We start from the raw sequence: 17,511 nt of genomic DNA, 5'->3' as shown, positions 1-17,511 counted from the left end.
CAGGGAACTGTGGACAACTGCATTCCCCTGACCGACCCCCACTAAGACCCGAATCATCCTGAAAATCATGAACGGTTAAGTAAATACTAAAACCTGGATGAATTGGGAATTGAGAATATGCTTCCAACAAGGTCTAAAAGAAAGCCCTATGGAATTTTTGGACCAACTCTGAAATGTAATGAAAATAAATAAATAAATAAATAAATAAATAAAACAAAACGGTTTGGACCTGGCTTTGGAGGACAAATTGACTAGCCTTTTCCTAGGGTAATCAACCCCTGATTTCAACAGGAATAACGGGGACCTGGGGAATCTACCCTAGCGGATCCTCCACTGGTTATAATGAAGCTAGGGGAGGAATGGAAGTGAAATTTCTTATTGCTATGGGGCAACGTATTCAGTTCTAAATCAAGCATTAATGCCTTCACAGAATTATTATGTTAGGGTAAAAGGTGTGTCATGGTTTAACCCGGCCGGCAGCTAAACACCACGCAGCTGTTCACTCCCCCTCCCCCTCCCTCTCTGGGACGGGGGAGAGAAATGGAAAGTGAAGCCTGTGAGTTGAGATAAAGACAGTTTAATAAGACAAAATAATAATAATAATAATAATAATAATAACAATAATAATAACAATAATAATAATACAATGATGATAATAGTACCACTACTAATAATGTGTACAAACAAGTGATGCACAATGCAATTGCTCACCACCCGCTGACCGATGCCCAGCCTAACCCCGAGCAGTCCGGCCCCCTCCCCCTGGCTAGCCACCCCTATGTATTGTTTAGCCTGACGTCAGATGCTATGGAATAGCCCTTTGGCTAGTTTGGGTCACCTGTCCTGGGTCTGTCCCCTCCCAGCTCTTACTGCACCCCCAGCCTGCCTGTTGGCAGGACAGAGCAAGAAGCTGAGTTGTCCTTGGCTTGCTATAAGCATTGCTCTGCAACAATTGAAACATCGGGGTGTTATCAGCACTCTTCTCATCCTAAGCCAAAACATAGCATTCTCCCAGCTACTAGGAAGAAAATTAACTCTGTTCTAACTGAAACCAGGACAAGGTGTAACCGAAAAGGCTTATTTTTGTGAACCTTTGAAGTACAAATTAGGGAAACAATGGGGCATACACAGATTTTTATCTATGCCTAGCTCCTCATGGGCACTCTTAGGTAGAGATTTATTAGAGCAAGTAGGAGCAGAAATTGTCTTTGAAAAAGGGAAAATGGAATTAAGAACAGGAGAAGAACAACTAATAAATGTGTTAAGCTTGGCACTAATACAAACTGACCCTAAAAGTGAAATACCTTTAGAGATCACAGATCAAGTATGTCCAGGAGTTTGGGCTACCGAAGTCCCTGGAAGAGCTAAAAATGTGACCTTAATAATTATTAAATTAAAGCCAGGAGAGAAACCCGTTAAGGTTAAGTAATATCCTTTGAGGACAGAAGATAGGAAAGGAATTAAAGAGATAATTGATCAATTTTTACAGTATGGATTATTGATTGAATGCGAATCAGAATCCAATGCACCCATATTGCCAATTAAAAAGGCAGATGAAAAAGCTATAGGCTAGTTCAGGATTTGAGGGCCATAAATAAAATCACTGAGGATATACATCCAGTAGTGGCAAACCCTTATACTTTGCTGACTAAATTAAAGAATAGTCAAGTCTGGTTTACCGTACTGGATTTAAAAGATGCCTTCTTCTGCCTAGGCTTAGCCACAGAAAGCCAAAACCTATTCGCCTTTGAATGGGAAAATCCCGATTCAGGCAGAAAGACGCAGCTTACGTGGACATTACTACCTCAAGGATTCAAGAATAGCCCCACTAATTTTGGAAACCAATTAGCAAGGGAACTCGAAACATGGATACCTCCGGACACTGAAGGTGCTTTGTTACAATATGTAGATGATCTCTTAATAGCTACCGAGACTAAAGGGAGTTGGATTCAATGGACTATAAGTCGTCTTAATTTTCTGGGTTTAAATGGATATCAAGTCTCTTGACAGAAAGTCCAGCTGGCTCAACAAAGTGTGACCTATCTAGGATTTGACATTTCGGAAGGACAACGAGAACTAGGAACTGAACATAAGGAAGTCATTTGCCGGACTCCAGAACCTCAAATGGTAAAGGAGCTACAAAGCTTTTTAGGAATGACAGGTTGGTGTCGCCTTTGGATTTATAATTATGGACTATTGGTAAAGCCTCTATGTGAATTGATAAAGATTAACCAGTCAAAGTTAGTCTGGACTGGAGAAGCACAAAAAGTCTTTAAACAACTTAAACAAGAATTGATGATTTTGAAATATCAAGCAATATTGGTAGAACAGGACGACGTGGAAATTGTGATAATTCATATTGTGAATCTAGCCTCTTTTCTTAGTGATGCTCCGGCACAAGCTGTGATTCACGATTGTTTAGAAACTCTAGAGACTGTGTATTCCAGCCGACCAGACCTTAAGGAGGAGCCCATGGAAGACGCGGAAGAAACTTGGTTCACGGATGGGAGCAGTTTTGTTACGCAAAGACAACGTAAAGCTGGATATGCTATAACAACTACTCAGCAGGTAATCGAGTCTAAGCCTTTACCCCCTGGAACATCAGCTCAAAAGGCGGAGATAGTTGCTCTCACGAGAGCATTGGAACTGGCAGCGGGAAAAAGGGTAAATATTTGGACAGATTCTAAATATACATTCGGCGTGGTACATGCTCATGGAGCAATTTGGAAAGAACATGGATTGCTGACCGCTCAGTGAAAACACAAAGTATGCTGAAGAAATTTTAAAATTGTTAGAGGCTGTAAAACAACCAGAAAAGGTAGCTATCATGCATTGTCAGGGACACCAAAAGGGGAACACCGATTTTGAAATTGGAAAATCGATTGGCAGAGGCTAAGCAGGCAGCTGAAATAACTGAGGTGAAGGCATTGTCTTTGATACCAGACGGTAAAATCCAAACTATATCCAAATTATACAAAAGAAGACTTAAAATTAATTGAAGATTTGAAAGGTAAAATGAAACCAGATGGATGAGTATATTTAAAAGATAACCCCATAGTAATACCCTCTAGTTTGACATGGCCCATAGTTCTTACAGAACACAATAAAACGCATTGGGGAGCTGGCACACTGCATAAGAGCCTGAGTCAGACATTAGTGGGACGATATGATAAAACAAGTAACTCAACAATGTAGCATTTGCTTACACAATAACCCCAATACCAAGGATAGAATAAAATTTGGAATAATCGGTAAAGGAAATTATTCGGGGCAACAGTGGCAAATTGATTTTTCAGAACTCCCTAGAAAAGGGGGGTATCATTATTTACTGGTTCTGACTGACACGTTTTCAGGAAGGCCTGAAGCCTTTCCCTGTCGAACAACCAAAGCAAGAGAAGTGGTTAAAGTCTTGTTAAATGAAATAATACCATGCTTTGGGATTCTAGTAGCAATGTCTTCTGATAGAGTTTCACATTTTTGTGCACAAGTGGTAGACCAGATAAGTAAGATTCTAAAGATAGATTGGCAACTGCATACTCCTTATAGACCACAGGCAAGTGGACAGGTAGAAAAAATGAACCATTTAATTAAACAATAAATAGCTAAAATTGGATAAGAAGCTAATTTGTCATGGCCTCAATCCCTCCCTTTAGCATTACTTGGAATTAGATTTAAACCTAGAATAAAAGGAAATTTGAGTCCCTTCAAAATCTTATATGGAAGGCCATAGCAATTTCTATTTAGTGGAGAGGACCTAACGCAGTTAGGATCAGAATATTTATATGCTTATATAACTGAACTTCAGAAACAATTAAATAAAGTACATACATTTGTTTTAGGGACCAGGGCTAGAGGGTTGGATCAACCAATCCACCCCTTTAAGCTCGGGGATTATATATATATAAAGACTTTTTCAGGACAACCCGTGCAGGAAAAATGGAAGGAAAGTGGATGGGACCACACCAAGTATTACTGACAACACACACTGCCATTAAGATTAAGAAGCAAGCAGCTTGGATCCACAATTCAAGGGTGAAGAAGGCCCCGGCGAGGATATGGACCACCACTCCAATTGGACCAACAAAATTACGGTTTTCCAGATCCTAATGATTGCAGGGGTGCGGTTCTCGGATTTGGGGTGGGCAACTTGGGATGAGAACTTACACCTGACCTTAATACAAACAATTTCTCAAGTAACTAATAAGACGAACTGTTGGGTATGCACCCATCTGCCACAGCATGGGAATAAGGGTGTATCGTTAATTGGGATTCCCTTGCCTGCAAACTTATCTTGGACTAATTTGTGGGAAAACACATCTTGGGGTCGAAAATATTAAGCAGTTTTGGAACTAGAAGCGAGTAGCTTCTTGCCGTTAGAATCCTATTATGTGTGTGTACAAAGGTGTAACCCGCCTAAGGGTATAGGAAAACAGCATTGTATAAATACGGATACTACTTATGTGGGAAATCAGACATCTTGTAATTGAACAATTGATATTAGTACGACTAGCGGCTGGGCAAATTCAACCAGCTGGACGGTTCCAGAAGGAAAAGGGTGGTATTGGCTATGCAATGATACAGCCCGTAAGGTCTTGCCTGAGAATTGGAAGGGAACTTGCACTCTTGGAGCGGTAGTCCCCAATATGACAGTACATGATGTAGTGCCTCGAGGTTACTTGAGAAATCATATCCGGAGAATCAGATGAAAAATTAACAATCCATTGGTAGAGAGACACACCCCTTTTCATAGTTTTGTGCGATGGTTTGTCCCATGGTTAGGAGTGAGTGAATTGGAAAAGGCAATAGTTAATATTTCTGCAATTATAGAGAAGTTAGAAAACAAAATTCTGGATGCTATAAAGGCTCAACAAGAAGAGATATCTAGTTTATCACAGGTAGTATTCCAAAATCGGATGGCCCTAGACTTGTTACTGGCCACTCAAGGGGGAGTCTGTACAGTAATAAACACAAGTTGTTGTATGTATGTAGATCAGAGTGGAAGGATCTCTACCGACCTGGAAGAAATATGGAAGCAGACCAGGATCCTACATGAGATCAGTAAAGATGATCTTTCATGGAGTTTTAGTGAACTATGGACTAAGTTAACCTCCTGGTTGCCCAATTTCCAATGGTTGAAACAAGTATTCATTGCTCTAATCGTATTAGTAGTGTTAGGAATATTTGTGTGCATGTTGTTTAGATGCCTGCTTTGTTGTGTTACTGTAAATAAAGAAAGTATCTGATGCAAAAGAATTTGCATGGGAAAAGAAAAGGGGGGATTGATTAAGGAGGTATTGGGGAGGCAAGGACAATCCCCAGACAAGGACTGTATATCTCGAAACAAGACACTGGAACTCATGATAAGGAAGCGGCAGGCGGACAGAGAAACGAATGTAAGGACTATAACTCTCGAAACTGGACATTGGAATTCATTATAAAGATACAACAAACGGGAGAATTGGCAACAACCAGCTCTTGCAATTAAGAAACATGCCAATTCAGCAGATTCCTGACCAAAGGTGAAAAGTACACTGTGAGGAAGACTCGGGGTCTTCCTCCCAAAGACCCCTGCCCACGTCCCAAAGACCCCTGCCCACAATTCTTGGAAGGCTCTGCGCAGGCGCAAGGTGCCAAAAGGCTAATTAGCATGAGAAGCGAGGGAAGGCGGGGATAGGTAATGCATATGTATAGGTGCTTGTAGAATATTGATAGATTGATTGTATAAATTCAAGACTGCTTTCTGCTTTGGGTATGCACGATAGGTGGAGAGATCCCCCGTGCATCCAGCGCTGCAATAAAGAATATACCACTTAAAGGAATTTCGGCTTCGATCTTTGAATCAATTTGGCGACCCAGATGGGACAACCTCTCTGCCGGACTGCAGGACCTGCTGGGAACAGGACTCCCTAGGGTACCCCCGGGATTTCCCGGAGGGACTCCTCGACTCACCGGATCACTGCGGAGGCAGACAAGGACCCCATCATTGTAAGTGAGTATATTCTTTATTCTGGTTTGGTTTTCTGGTAGACCGGTCATCTGGAACTGTCTGTAAGTCAGAAGGTGATCTTCTGCGAGGCAGTGTTTGGTATATACTTTGTGGTTAGCACCATAAGTACATGTTTGGGGACCTTAAGGAAGGAGCTCGCTTTAAGGTCCATCTGGAATTGTGTTGTCTATTTCGGTTTTCTGACTCATGGAGTATGGTATTTAACTCTGGTTCTTGTTACTGCGATTTTGGCTATTTTCCTGGTGGTAATAGTAGGTTCGTGGCATTGTTATAAGAAAGATATCGTTACGGTGTTACACAGTTCGGTTTTCTGACTTATCGCATGTGGAATTTGACTCTGACTATTGTTACTGTGATTTTGGCAATATTGCTGGTAATAGTAGTTTTGTGACATCGCTACTGAAAGATATTGCGTGCCCGTATTTTTGTGAGTGATACGTTTTGTGATACGCTTTTGTAAGTAACATGTGTATTCTGAAAGTGTAAACTGGAAACTGGGGGGGCAAACAAGCAGTGACATTTTAAAGAAAAGTGTGTTAGGATGTGTTTTAAGTCACTGGAAGGATATTGGAGGATCTGCCGGTGGAAGTGTGAACAGGAAAACATGGATAAAATATCGTAATCAGTGGTGGCCGCTTTATAAGCTGGAATGTGGAGAAAAGTGCCCCCTAAATGGAACTTTAAACTATAATATTTTGCTACAGTTAATGTTGTTTTTTGAGAAGCAGAACAGGATGAAATGTTGTATACTGATGTTTCAGCATCTTGGTGGGAAAAGGTAGGGAATTAAGTTGGCCCCTGACTGAACCTTTGATGTTGGCATTAGAGAAGTACAGGCTGGAGAAAGATAAAGGAAGTGTTAAAAGGGTTGTTGAAAGTGTTAAAGGTGTTTGAAGTTGAATGAGCAGGGAAAGAGGATGTAGGAATGTTAATAGTTCTGCCTCTGCCCGAGGCAGAGATCTTAAAATCATGGGTGTTAGCCCTTTAGGGCAAAGGGACCATGATCGGTCCGAGAGAGTTGTCACAGAAACAGAAAAGAGGTACACTCTTAAAACAACCTGAGTTCATGTGCGAGCTCAGATTGCTGATGGGACCGTTCAGGGAACTGTGGACAACTGCATTCCCCTGACCGACCCCCACTAAGACCCGAATCATCCTGAAAATCATGAACGGTTAAGTAAATACTAAAACCTGGATGAATTGGGAATTGAGAATATGCTTCCAACAAGGTCTAAAAGAAAGCCCTATGGAATTTTTGGACCAACTCTGAAATGTAATGAAAATAAATAAATAAATAAATAAATAAATAAATAAATAAAACGGTTTGGACCTGGCTTTGGAGGACAAATTGACTAGCCTTTTCCTAGGGTAATCAACCCCTGATTTCAACAGGAATAACGGGGACCTGGGGAATCTACCCTAGCGGATCCTCCACTGGTTATAATGAAGCTAGGGGAGGAATGGAAGTGAAATTTCTTATTGCTATGGGGCAACGTATTCAGTTCTAAATCAAGCATTAATGCCTTCACAGAATTATTATGTTAGGGTAAAAGGTGTGTCATGGTTTAACCCGGCCGGCAGCTAAACACCACGCAGCTGTTCGCTCCCCCTCCCCCTCCCTCTCTGGGATGGGGGAGAGAAATGGAAAGTGAAGCCTGTGAGTTGAGATAAAGACAGTTTAATAAGACAAAATAATAATAATAATAATAATAATAATAAATAATAATAATAATAATAATAATAATAATAATAACAATAATAATAATACAGTGATGATAATAGTACCACTACTAATAATGTGTACAAACAAGTGATGCACAATGCAATTGCTCACCACCCGCTGACCGATGCCCAGCCTAACCCCGAGCAGTCCGGCCCCCTCCCCCTGGCTAGCCACCCCTATGTATTGTTTAGCCTGACGTCAGATGCTATGGAATACCCCTTTGGCTAGTTTGGGTCACCTGTCCTGGGTCTGTCCCCTCCCAGCTCTTACTGCACCCCCAGCCTGCCTGTTGGCAGGACAGAGCAAGAAGCTGAGATGTCCTTGGCTTGCTATAAGCATTGCTCTGCAACAATTGAAACATCGGGGTGTTATCAGCACTCTTCTCATCCTAAGCCAAAACATAGCATTCTCCCAGCTACTAGGAAGAAAATTAACTCTGTTCTAACTGAAACCAGGACAAGGTGTAACCGAAAAGGCTTATTTTTGTGAACCTTTGAAGTACAAGTTAGGGAAACAATGGGGCATACACAGATTTTTATCTATGCCTAGCTCCTCATGGGCACTCTTAGGTAGAGATTTATTAGAGCAAGTAGGAGCAGAAATTGTCTTTGAAAAAGGGAAAATGGAATTAAGAACAGGAGAAGAACAACTAATAAATGTGTTAAGCTTGGCACTAATACAAACTGACCCTAAAAGTGAAATACATTTAGAGATCACAGATCAAGTATGTCCAGGAGTTTGGGCTACCGAAGTCCCTGGAAGAGCTAAAAATGTGACCTTAATGATTATTAAATTAAAGCCAGGAGAGAAACCCGTTAAGGTTAAGTAATATCCTTTGAGGATAGAAGATAGGAAAGGAATTAAAGAGATAATTGATCAATTTTTACAGTATGGATTATTGATTGAATGCGAATCAGAATACAATGCACCCATATTGCCAATTAAAAAGGCAGATGAAAAAGCTATAGGCTAGTTCCGGATTTGAGGGCCATAAATAAAATCACTGAGGATATACATCCAGTAGTGGCAAACCCTTATACTTTGCTGACTAAATTAAAGAATAGTCAAGTCTGGTTTACCGTACTGGATTTAAAAGATGCCTTCTTCTGCCTAGGCTTAGCCACAGAAAGCCAAAACCTATTCGCCTTTGAATGGGAAAATCCCGATTCAGGCAGAAAGACGCAGCTTACGTGGACATTACTACCTCAAGGATTCAAGAATAGCCCCACTATTTTTGGAAACCAATTAGCAAGGGAACTCGAAACATGGATACCTCCGGACACTGAAGGTGCTTTGTTACAATATGTAGTATGTAGATGATCTCTTAATAGCTACCGAGACTAAAGGGAGTTGTATTCAATGGACTATAAGTCGTCTTAATTTTCTGGGTTTAAATGGATATCAAGTCTCTTGACAGAAAGTCCAGCTGGCTCAACAAAGTGTGACCTATCTGGGATTTGACATTTCGGAAGGACAACGAGAACTAGGAACTGAACATAAGGAAGTCATTTGCCGGACTCCAGAACCTCAAATGGTAAAGGAGCTACAAACCTTTTTAGGAATGACAGATTGGTGTCGCCTTTGGATTTATAATTATGGACTATTGGTAAAGCCTCTATGTGAATTGATAAAGATTAACCAGTCAAAGTTAGTCTGGACTGGAGAAGCACAAAAAGTCTTTAAACAACTTAAACAAGAATTGATGATTTTGAAATATCAAGCAATATTGGTAGAACAGGACGACGTGGAAATTGTGATAATTCATATTGTGAATCTAGCCTCTTTTCTTAGTGATGCTCCGGCACAAGCTGTGATTCACGATTGTTTAGAAACTCTAGAGACTGTGTATTCCAGCCGACCAGACCTTAAGGAGGAGCCCATGGAAGATGCGGAAGAAACTTGGTTCACGGATGGGAGCAGTTTTGTTACGCAAAGACAACGTAAAGCTGGATATGCTATAACAACTACTCAGCAGGTAATCGAGTCTAAGCCTTTACCCCCTGGAACATCAGCTCAAAAGGCGGAGATAGTTGCTCTCACGAGAGCATTGGAACTGGCAGCGGGAAAAAGGGTAAATATTTGGACAGATTCTAAATATACATTCGGCGTGGTACATGCTCATGGAGCAATTTGGAAAGAACATGGATTGCTGACCGCTCAGTGAAAACACAAAGTATGCTGAAGAAATTTTAAAATTGTTAGAGGCCGTAAAACAACCAGAAAAGGTAGCTATCATGCATTGTCAGGGACACCAAAAGGGGAACAGCGATTTTGAAATTGGAAAATCGATTGGCAGAGGCTAAGCAGGCAGCTGAAATAACTGAGGTGAAGGCATTGTCTTTGATACCAGACGGTAAAATCCAAACTATATGCAAATTATACAAAAGAAGACTTAAAATTAATTGAAGATTTGAAAGGTAAAATGAAACCAGATGGATGAGTATATTTAAAAGATAACCCCATAGTAATACCCTCTAGTTTGACATGGCCCATAGTTCTTACAGAACACAATAAAACGCACTGGGGAGCTGGCACACTGCATAAGAGCCCGAGTCAGACATTAGTGGGACGATATGATAAAACAAGTAACTCAACAATGTAGCATTTGCTTACACAATAACCCCAATACCAAGAATAGAATAAAATTTGGAATAATCGGTAAAGGAAATTATTCGGGGCAACAGTGGCAAATTGATTTTTCAGAACTCCCTAGAAAAGGGGGGTATCATTATTTACTGGTTCTGACTGACACGTTTTCAGGAAGGCCTGAAGCCTTTCCCTGTCGAACAAACAAAGCAAGAGAAGTGGTTAAAGTCTTGTTAAATGAAATAATACCATGCTTTGGGATTCTAGTAGCAATGTCTTCTGATAGAGTTTCACATTTTTGTGCACAAGTGGTAGACCAGATAAGTAAGATTCTAAAGATAGATTGGCAACTGCATACTCCTTATAGACCACAGGCAAGTGGACAGGTAGAAAAAATGAACCATTTAATTAAACAATAAATAGCTAAAATTGGATAAGAAGCTAATTTGTCATGGCCTCAATCCCTCCCTTTAGCATTACTTGGAATTAGAGTTAAACCTAGAATAAAAGGAAATTTGAGTCCCTTCAAAATCTTATATGGAAGGCCATAGCAATTTCTATTTAGCGGAGAGGACCTAACGCAGTTAGGATCAGAATATTTATATGCTTATATAACTGAACTTCAGAAACAATTAAATAAAGTACATACATTTGTTTTAGGGACCAGGGCTAGAGGGTTGGATCAACCAATCCACCCCTTTAAGCTCGGGGATTATATATATATAAAGACTTTTTCAGGACAACCCGTGCAGGAAAAATGGAAGGAAAGTGGATGGGACCACACCAAGTATTACTGACAACACACACCGCCATTAAGATTAAGAAGCAAGCAGCTTGGATCCACAATTCAAGGGTGAAGAAGGCCCCGGCGAGGATATGGACCACCACTCCAATTGGACCAACAAAATTACGGTTTTCCAGATCCTAATGATTGCAGGGGTGCGGTTCTCGGATTTGGGGTGGGCAACTTGGGATGAGAACTTACACCTGACCTTAATACAAACAATTTCTCAAGTAACTAATAAGACGAACTGTTGGGTATGCACCCATCTGCCACAGCATGGGAATAAGGGTGTATCGTTAATTGGGATTCCCTTGCCTGCAAACTTATCTTGGACTAATTTGTGGGAAAACACGTCTTGGGGTCGAAAATATTAAGCAGTTTTGGAACTAGAAGTGAGTAGCTTCATGCCGTTAGAATCCTATTATGTATGTGTACAAAGGTGTAACCTGCCTAAGGGTATAGGAAAACAGCATTGTATAAATACGGATACTACTTATGTGGGAAATCAGACATCTTGTAATTGAACAATTGATATTAGTACGACTAGCGGCTGGGCAAATTCAACCAGCTGGACGGTTCCAGAAGGAAAAGGGTGGTATTGGCTATGCAATGATACAGCCCGTAAGGTCTTGCCTGAGAATTGGAAGGGAACTTGCACTCTTGGAGCGGTAGTCCCCAATATGACAGTACATGATGTAGTGCCTCGAGGTTACTTGAGAAATCATATCCGGAGAATCAGATGAAAAATTAACAATCCATTTAGAGAGACACACCCCTTTTCATAGTTTTTTGCGATGGTTTATCCCATGGTTAGGAGTGAGTGAATTGGAAAAGGCAATAGTTAATATTTCTGCAATTATAGAGAAGTTAGAAAACAAAATTTTGGATGCTATAAAGACTCAACAAGAAGAGATATCTAGTTTATCACAGGTAGTGTTACAAAATCGGATGGCCCTAGACTTGTTACTGGCCACTCAAGGGGGAGTCTGTACAGTAATAAACACAAGTTGTTGTATGTATGTAGATCAGAGTGGAAGGATCTCTACCGACCTGGAAGAAATATGGAAGCAGACCAGGATCCTACATGAGATCAGTAAAGATGATCTTTCGTGGAGTTTTAGTGAACTATGGAATAAGTTAACCTCCTGGTTGCCCAATTTCCAATGGTTGAAACAAGTATTCATTGTTCTAATCGTATTAGTAGTGTTAGGAATATTTGTGTGCATGTTGTTTAGATGCCTGCTTTGTTGTGTTACTGTAAATAAAGAAAGTATCTGATGCAAAAGAATTTGCATGGGAAAAGAAAAGGGGGGATTGATTAAGGAGGTATTGGGGAGGCAAGGACAATCCCCAGACAAGGACTGTATATCTCGAAACAAGACACTGGAACTCATGATAAGGAAGCGGCAGGCGGACAGAGAAACGAATGTAAGGACTATAACTCTCGAAACTGGACATTGGAATTCATTATAAAGATACAACAAACGGGAGAATTAGCAACAACCAGCTCTTGCAATTAAGAAACATGCCAATTCAGCAGATTCCTGACCAAAGGTGAAAAGTACACTGTGAGGAAGACTCGGGGTCTTCCTCCCAAAGACCCCTGCCCACGTCCCAAAGACCCCTGCCCACAATTCTTGGAAGGCTCTGCGCAGGCGCAAGGTGCCAAAAGGCTAATTAGCATGAGAAGCGAGGGAAGGCGGGGATAGGTAATGCATATGTATAGGTGCTTGTAGAATATTGATAGATTGATTGTATAAATTCAAGACTGCTTTCTGCTTTGGGTATGCACGATAGGTGGAGAGATCCCCCGTGCATCCAGCGCTGCAATAAAGAATATACCACTTAAAGGAATTTCGGCTTCGATCTTTGAATCAATTTGGCGACCCAGATGGGACAACCTCTCTGCCGGACTGCAGGACCTGCTGAGAACAGGACTCCCTAGGGTACCCCCGGGATTTCCCGGAGGGACTCCTCGACTCACCGGATCACTGCGGAGGCAGACAAGGACCCCATCATTGTAAGTGAGTATATTCTTTATTCTGGTTTGGTTTTCTGGTAGACCGGTCATCTGGAACTGTCTGTAAGTCAGAAGGTGATCTTCTGCGAGGCAGTGTTTGGTATATACTTTGTGGTTAGCACCATAAGTACATGTTTGGGGACCTTAAGGAAGGAGCTCGCTTTAAGGTCCATCTGGAATTGTGTTGTCTATTTCGGTTTTCTGACTCATGGAGTATGGTATTTAACTCTGGTTATTGTTACTGCGATTTTGGCTATTTTCCTGGTGGTAATAGTAGGTTCGTGGCATTGTTATAAGAAAGATATCGTTACGGTGTTACACAGTTCGGTTTTCTGACTTATCGCATGTGGAATTTGACTCTGACTATTGTTACTGTGATTTTGGCAATATTGCTGGTAATAGTAGTTTTGTGACATCGCTACTGAAAGATATTGCGTGCCTGTATTTTTGTGAGTGATACGTTTTGTGATACGCTTTTGTAAGTAACGTGTGTATTCTGAAAGTGTAAACTGGAAACTGGGGGGGCAAACAAGCAGTGACATTTTAAAGAAAAGTGTGTTAGGATGTGTTTTAAGTCACTGGAAAGATATTGGAGGATCTGCCGGTGGAAGTGTGAACAGGAAAACATTGATAAAATATCGTAATCAGTGGTGGCCGCTTTATAAGCTGGAATGTGGAGAAAAGTGGCCCCTAAATGGAACTTTAAACTATAATATTTTGCTACAGTTAATGTTGTTTTTTGAGAAGCAGAACAGGATGAAATGTTGTATACTGATGTTTCAGCATCTTGGTGGGAAAAGGTAGGGAATTAAGTTGGCCCCTGACTGAACCTTTGATGTTGGCATTAGAGAAGTACAGGCTGGAGAAAGATAAAGGAAGTGTTAAAAGGGTTGTTGAAAGTGTTAAAGGTGTTTGAAGTTGAATGAGCAGGGAAAGAGGATGTAGGAATGTTAATAGTTCTGCCTCTGCCCGAGGCAGAGATCTTAAAATCATGGGTGTTAGCCCTTTAGGGCAAAGGGACCATGATCGGTCCGAGAGAGTTGTCACAGAAACAGAAAAGAGGTACACTCTTAAAACAACCTGAGTTCATGTGCGAGCTCAGATTGCTGATGGGACCGTTCAGGGAACTGTGGACAATTGCATTCCCCTGACCGACCCCCACTAAGACCCGAATCATCCTGAAAATTATGAACGGTTAAGTAAATACTAAAACCTGGATGAATTGGGAATTGAGAATATGCTTCCAACAAGGTCTAAAAGAAAGCCCTATGGAATTTTTGGACCAACTCTGAAATGTAATGAAAATAAATAAATAAATAAAACAAAACGGTTTGGACCTGGCTTTGGAGGACAAATTGACTAGCCTTTTCCTAGGGTAATCAACCCCTGATTTCAACAGGAATAACGGGGACCTGGGGAATCTACCCTAGCGGATCCTCCACTGGTTATAATGAAGCTAGGGGAGGAATGGAAGTGAAATTTCTTATTGCTATGGGGCAACGTATTCAGTTCTAAATCAAGCATTAATGCCTTCACAGAATTATTATGTTAGGGTGAAAGGTGTGTCGTGGTTTAATCCGGCCGGCAGCTAAACACCACGCAGCTGTTCGCTCACCCTCCCCCTCCCTCTCTGGGATGGGGGAGAGAAATGGAAAGTGAAGCCTGTGAGTTGAGATAAAGACAGTTTAATAAGACAAAATAATAATAATAATAATAATAATAATAATAATAATAATAATACAATGATGATAATAGTACCACTACTACTAATGTGTACAAACAAGTGATGCACAATGCAATTGCTCACCACCCGCTGACCGATGCCCAGCCTAACCCCGAGCAGTCCGGCCCCCTCCTCCTGGCTTGCCACCCCTATGTATTGTTTAGCCTGACGTCAGATGCTATGGAATACCCCTTTGGCTAGTTTGGGTCACCTGTCCTGGGTCTGTCCCCTCCCAGCTCTTACTGCACCCCCAGCCTGCCTGTTGGCAGGACAGAGCAAGAAGCTGAGATGTCCTTGGCTTGGTATAAGCATTGCTCTGCAACAATTAAAACATCGGGGTGTTATCAGCACTCTTCTCATCCTAAGCCAAAACATAGCATTCTCCCAGCTACTAGGAAGAAAATTAACTCTGTTCTAACTGAAACCAGGACAAGGTGTAACCGAAAAGGCTTATTTTTGTGAACCTTTGAAGTACAAGTTAGGGAAACAATGGGGCATACACAGATTTTTATCTATGCCTAGCTCCTCATGGGCACTCTTAGGTAGAGATTTATTAGAGCAAGTAGGAGCAGAAATTGTCTTTGAAAAGGGGAAAATGGAATTAAGAACAGGAGAAGAACAACTAATAAATGTGTTAAGCTTGGCACTAATACAAACTGACCCTAAAAGTGAAATACCTTTAGAGATCACAGATCAAGTATGTCCAGGAGTTTGGGCTACCGAAGTCCCTGGAAGAGCTAAAAATGTGACCTTAATGATTATTAAATTAAAGCCAGGAGAGAAACCCGTTAAGGTTAAGTAATATCCCTTGAGGATAGAAGATAGGAAAGGAATTAAAGAGATAATTGATCAATTTTTACAGTATGGATTATTGATTGAATGCGAATCAGAATACAATGCACCCATATTGCCAATTAAAAAGGCAGATGAAAAAGCTATAGGCTAGTTCCGGATTTGAGGGCCATAAATAAAATCACTGAGGATATACATCCAGTAGTGGCAAACCCTTATACTTTGCTGACTAAATTAAAGAATAGTCAAGTCTGGTTTACCGTACTGGATTTAAAAGATGCCTTCTTCTGCCTAGGCTTAGCCACAGAAAGCCAAAACCTATTCGCCTTTGAATGGGAAAATCCCGATTCAGGCAGAAAGACGCAGCTTACGTGGACATTACTACCTCAAGGATTCAAGAATAGCCCCACTATTTTTGGAAACCAATTAGCAAGGGAACTCGAAACATGGATACCTCCGGACACTGAAGGTGCTTTGTTACAATATGTAGTATGTAGATGATCTCTTAATAGCTACCGAGACTAAAGGGAGTTGTATTCAATGGACTATAAGTCGTCTTAATTTTCTGGGTTTAAATGGATATCAAGTCTCTTGACAGAAAGTCCAGCTGGCTCAACAAAGTGTGACCTATCTGGGATTTGACATTTCGGAAGGACAACGAGAACTAGGAACTGAACATAAGGAAGTCATTTGCCGGACTCCAGAACCTCAAATGGTAAAGGAGCTACAAACCTTTTTAGGAATGACAGATTGGTGTCGCCTTTGGATTTATAATTATGGACTATTGGTAAAGCCTCTATGTGAATTGATAAAGATTAACCAGTCAAAGTTAGTCTGGACTGGAGAAGCACAAAAAGTCTTTAAACAACTTAAACAAGAATTGATGATTTTGAAATATCAAGCAATATTGGTAGAACAGGACGACGTGGAAATTGTGATAATTCATATTGTGAATCTAGCCTCTTTTCTTAGTGATGCTCCGGCACAAGCTGTGATTCACGATTGTTTAGAAACTCTAGAGACTGTGTATTCCAGCCGACCAGACCTTAAGGAGGAGCCCATGGAAGATGCGGAAGAAACTTGGTTCACGGATGGGAGCAGTTTTGTTACGCAAAGACAACGTAAAGCTGGATATGCTATAACAACTACTCAGCAGGTAATCGAGTCTAAGCCTTTACCCCCTGGAACATCAGCTCAAAAGGCGGAGATAGTTGCTCTCACGAGAGCATTGGAACTGGCAGCGGGAAAAAGGGTAAATATTTGGACAGATTCTAAATATACATTCGGCGTGGTACATGCTCATGGAGCAATTTGGAAAGAACATGGATTGCTGACCGCTCAGTGAAAACACAAAGTATGCTGAAGAAATTTTAAAATTGTTAGAGGCTGTAAAACAACCAGAAAAGGTAGCTATCATGCATTGTCAGGGACACCAAAAGGGGAACAGCGATTTTGAAATTGGAAAATCGATTGGCAGAGGCTAAGCAGGCAGCTGAAATAACTGAGGTGAAGGCATTGTCTTTGATACCAGACGGTAAAATCCAAACTATATGCAAATTATACAAAAGAAGACTTAAAATTAATTGAAGATTTGAAAGGTAAAATGAAACCAGATGGATGAGTATATTTAAAAGATAACCCCATAGTAATACCCTCTAGTTTGACATGGCCCATAGTTCTTACAGAACACAATAAAACGCACTGGGGAGCTGGCACACTGCATAAGAGCCCGAGTCAGACATTAGTGGGACGATATGATAAAACAAGTAACTCAACAATGTAGCATTTGCTTACACAATAACCCCAATACCAAGAATAGAATAAAATTTGGAATAATCGGTAAAGGAAATTATTCGGGGCAACAGTGGCAAATTGA

Source organism: Aythya ferina (assembly GCF_964211825.1).
Source record: "Aythya ferina genome assembly, contig: HAP1_SCAFFOLD_68, whole genome shotgun sequence".
Taxonomy (NCBI): Eukaryota; Metazoa; Chordata; class Aves; order Anseriformes; family Anatidae; genus Aythya; species Aythya ferina.
Note: the sequence above shows the minus strand (reverse complement) of the source record.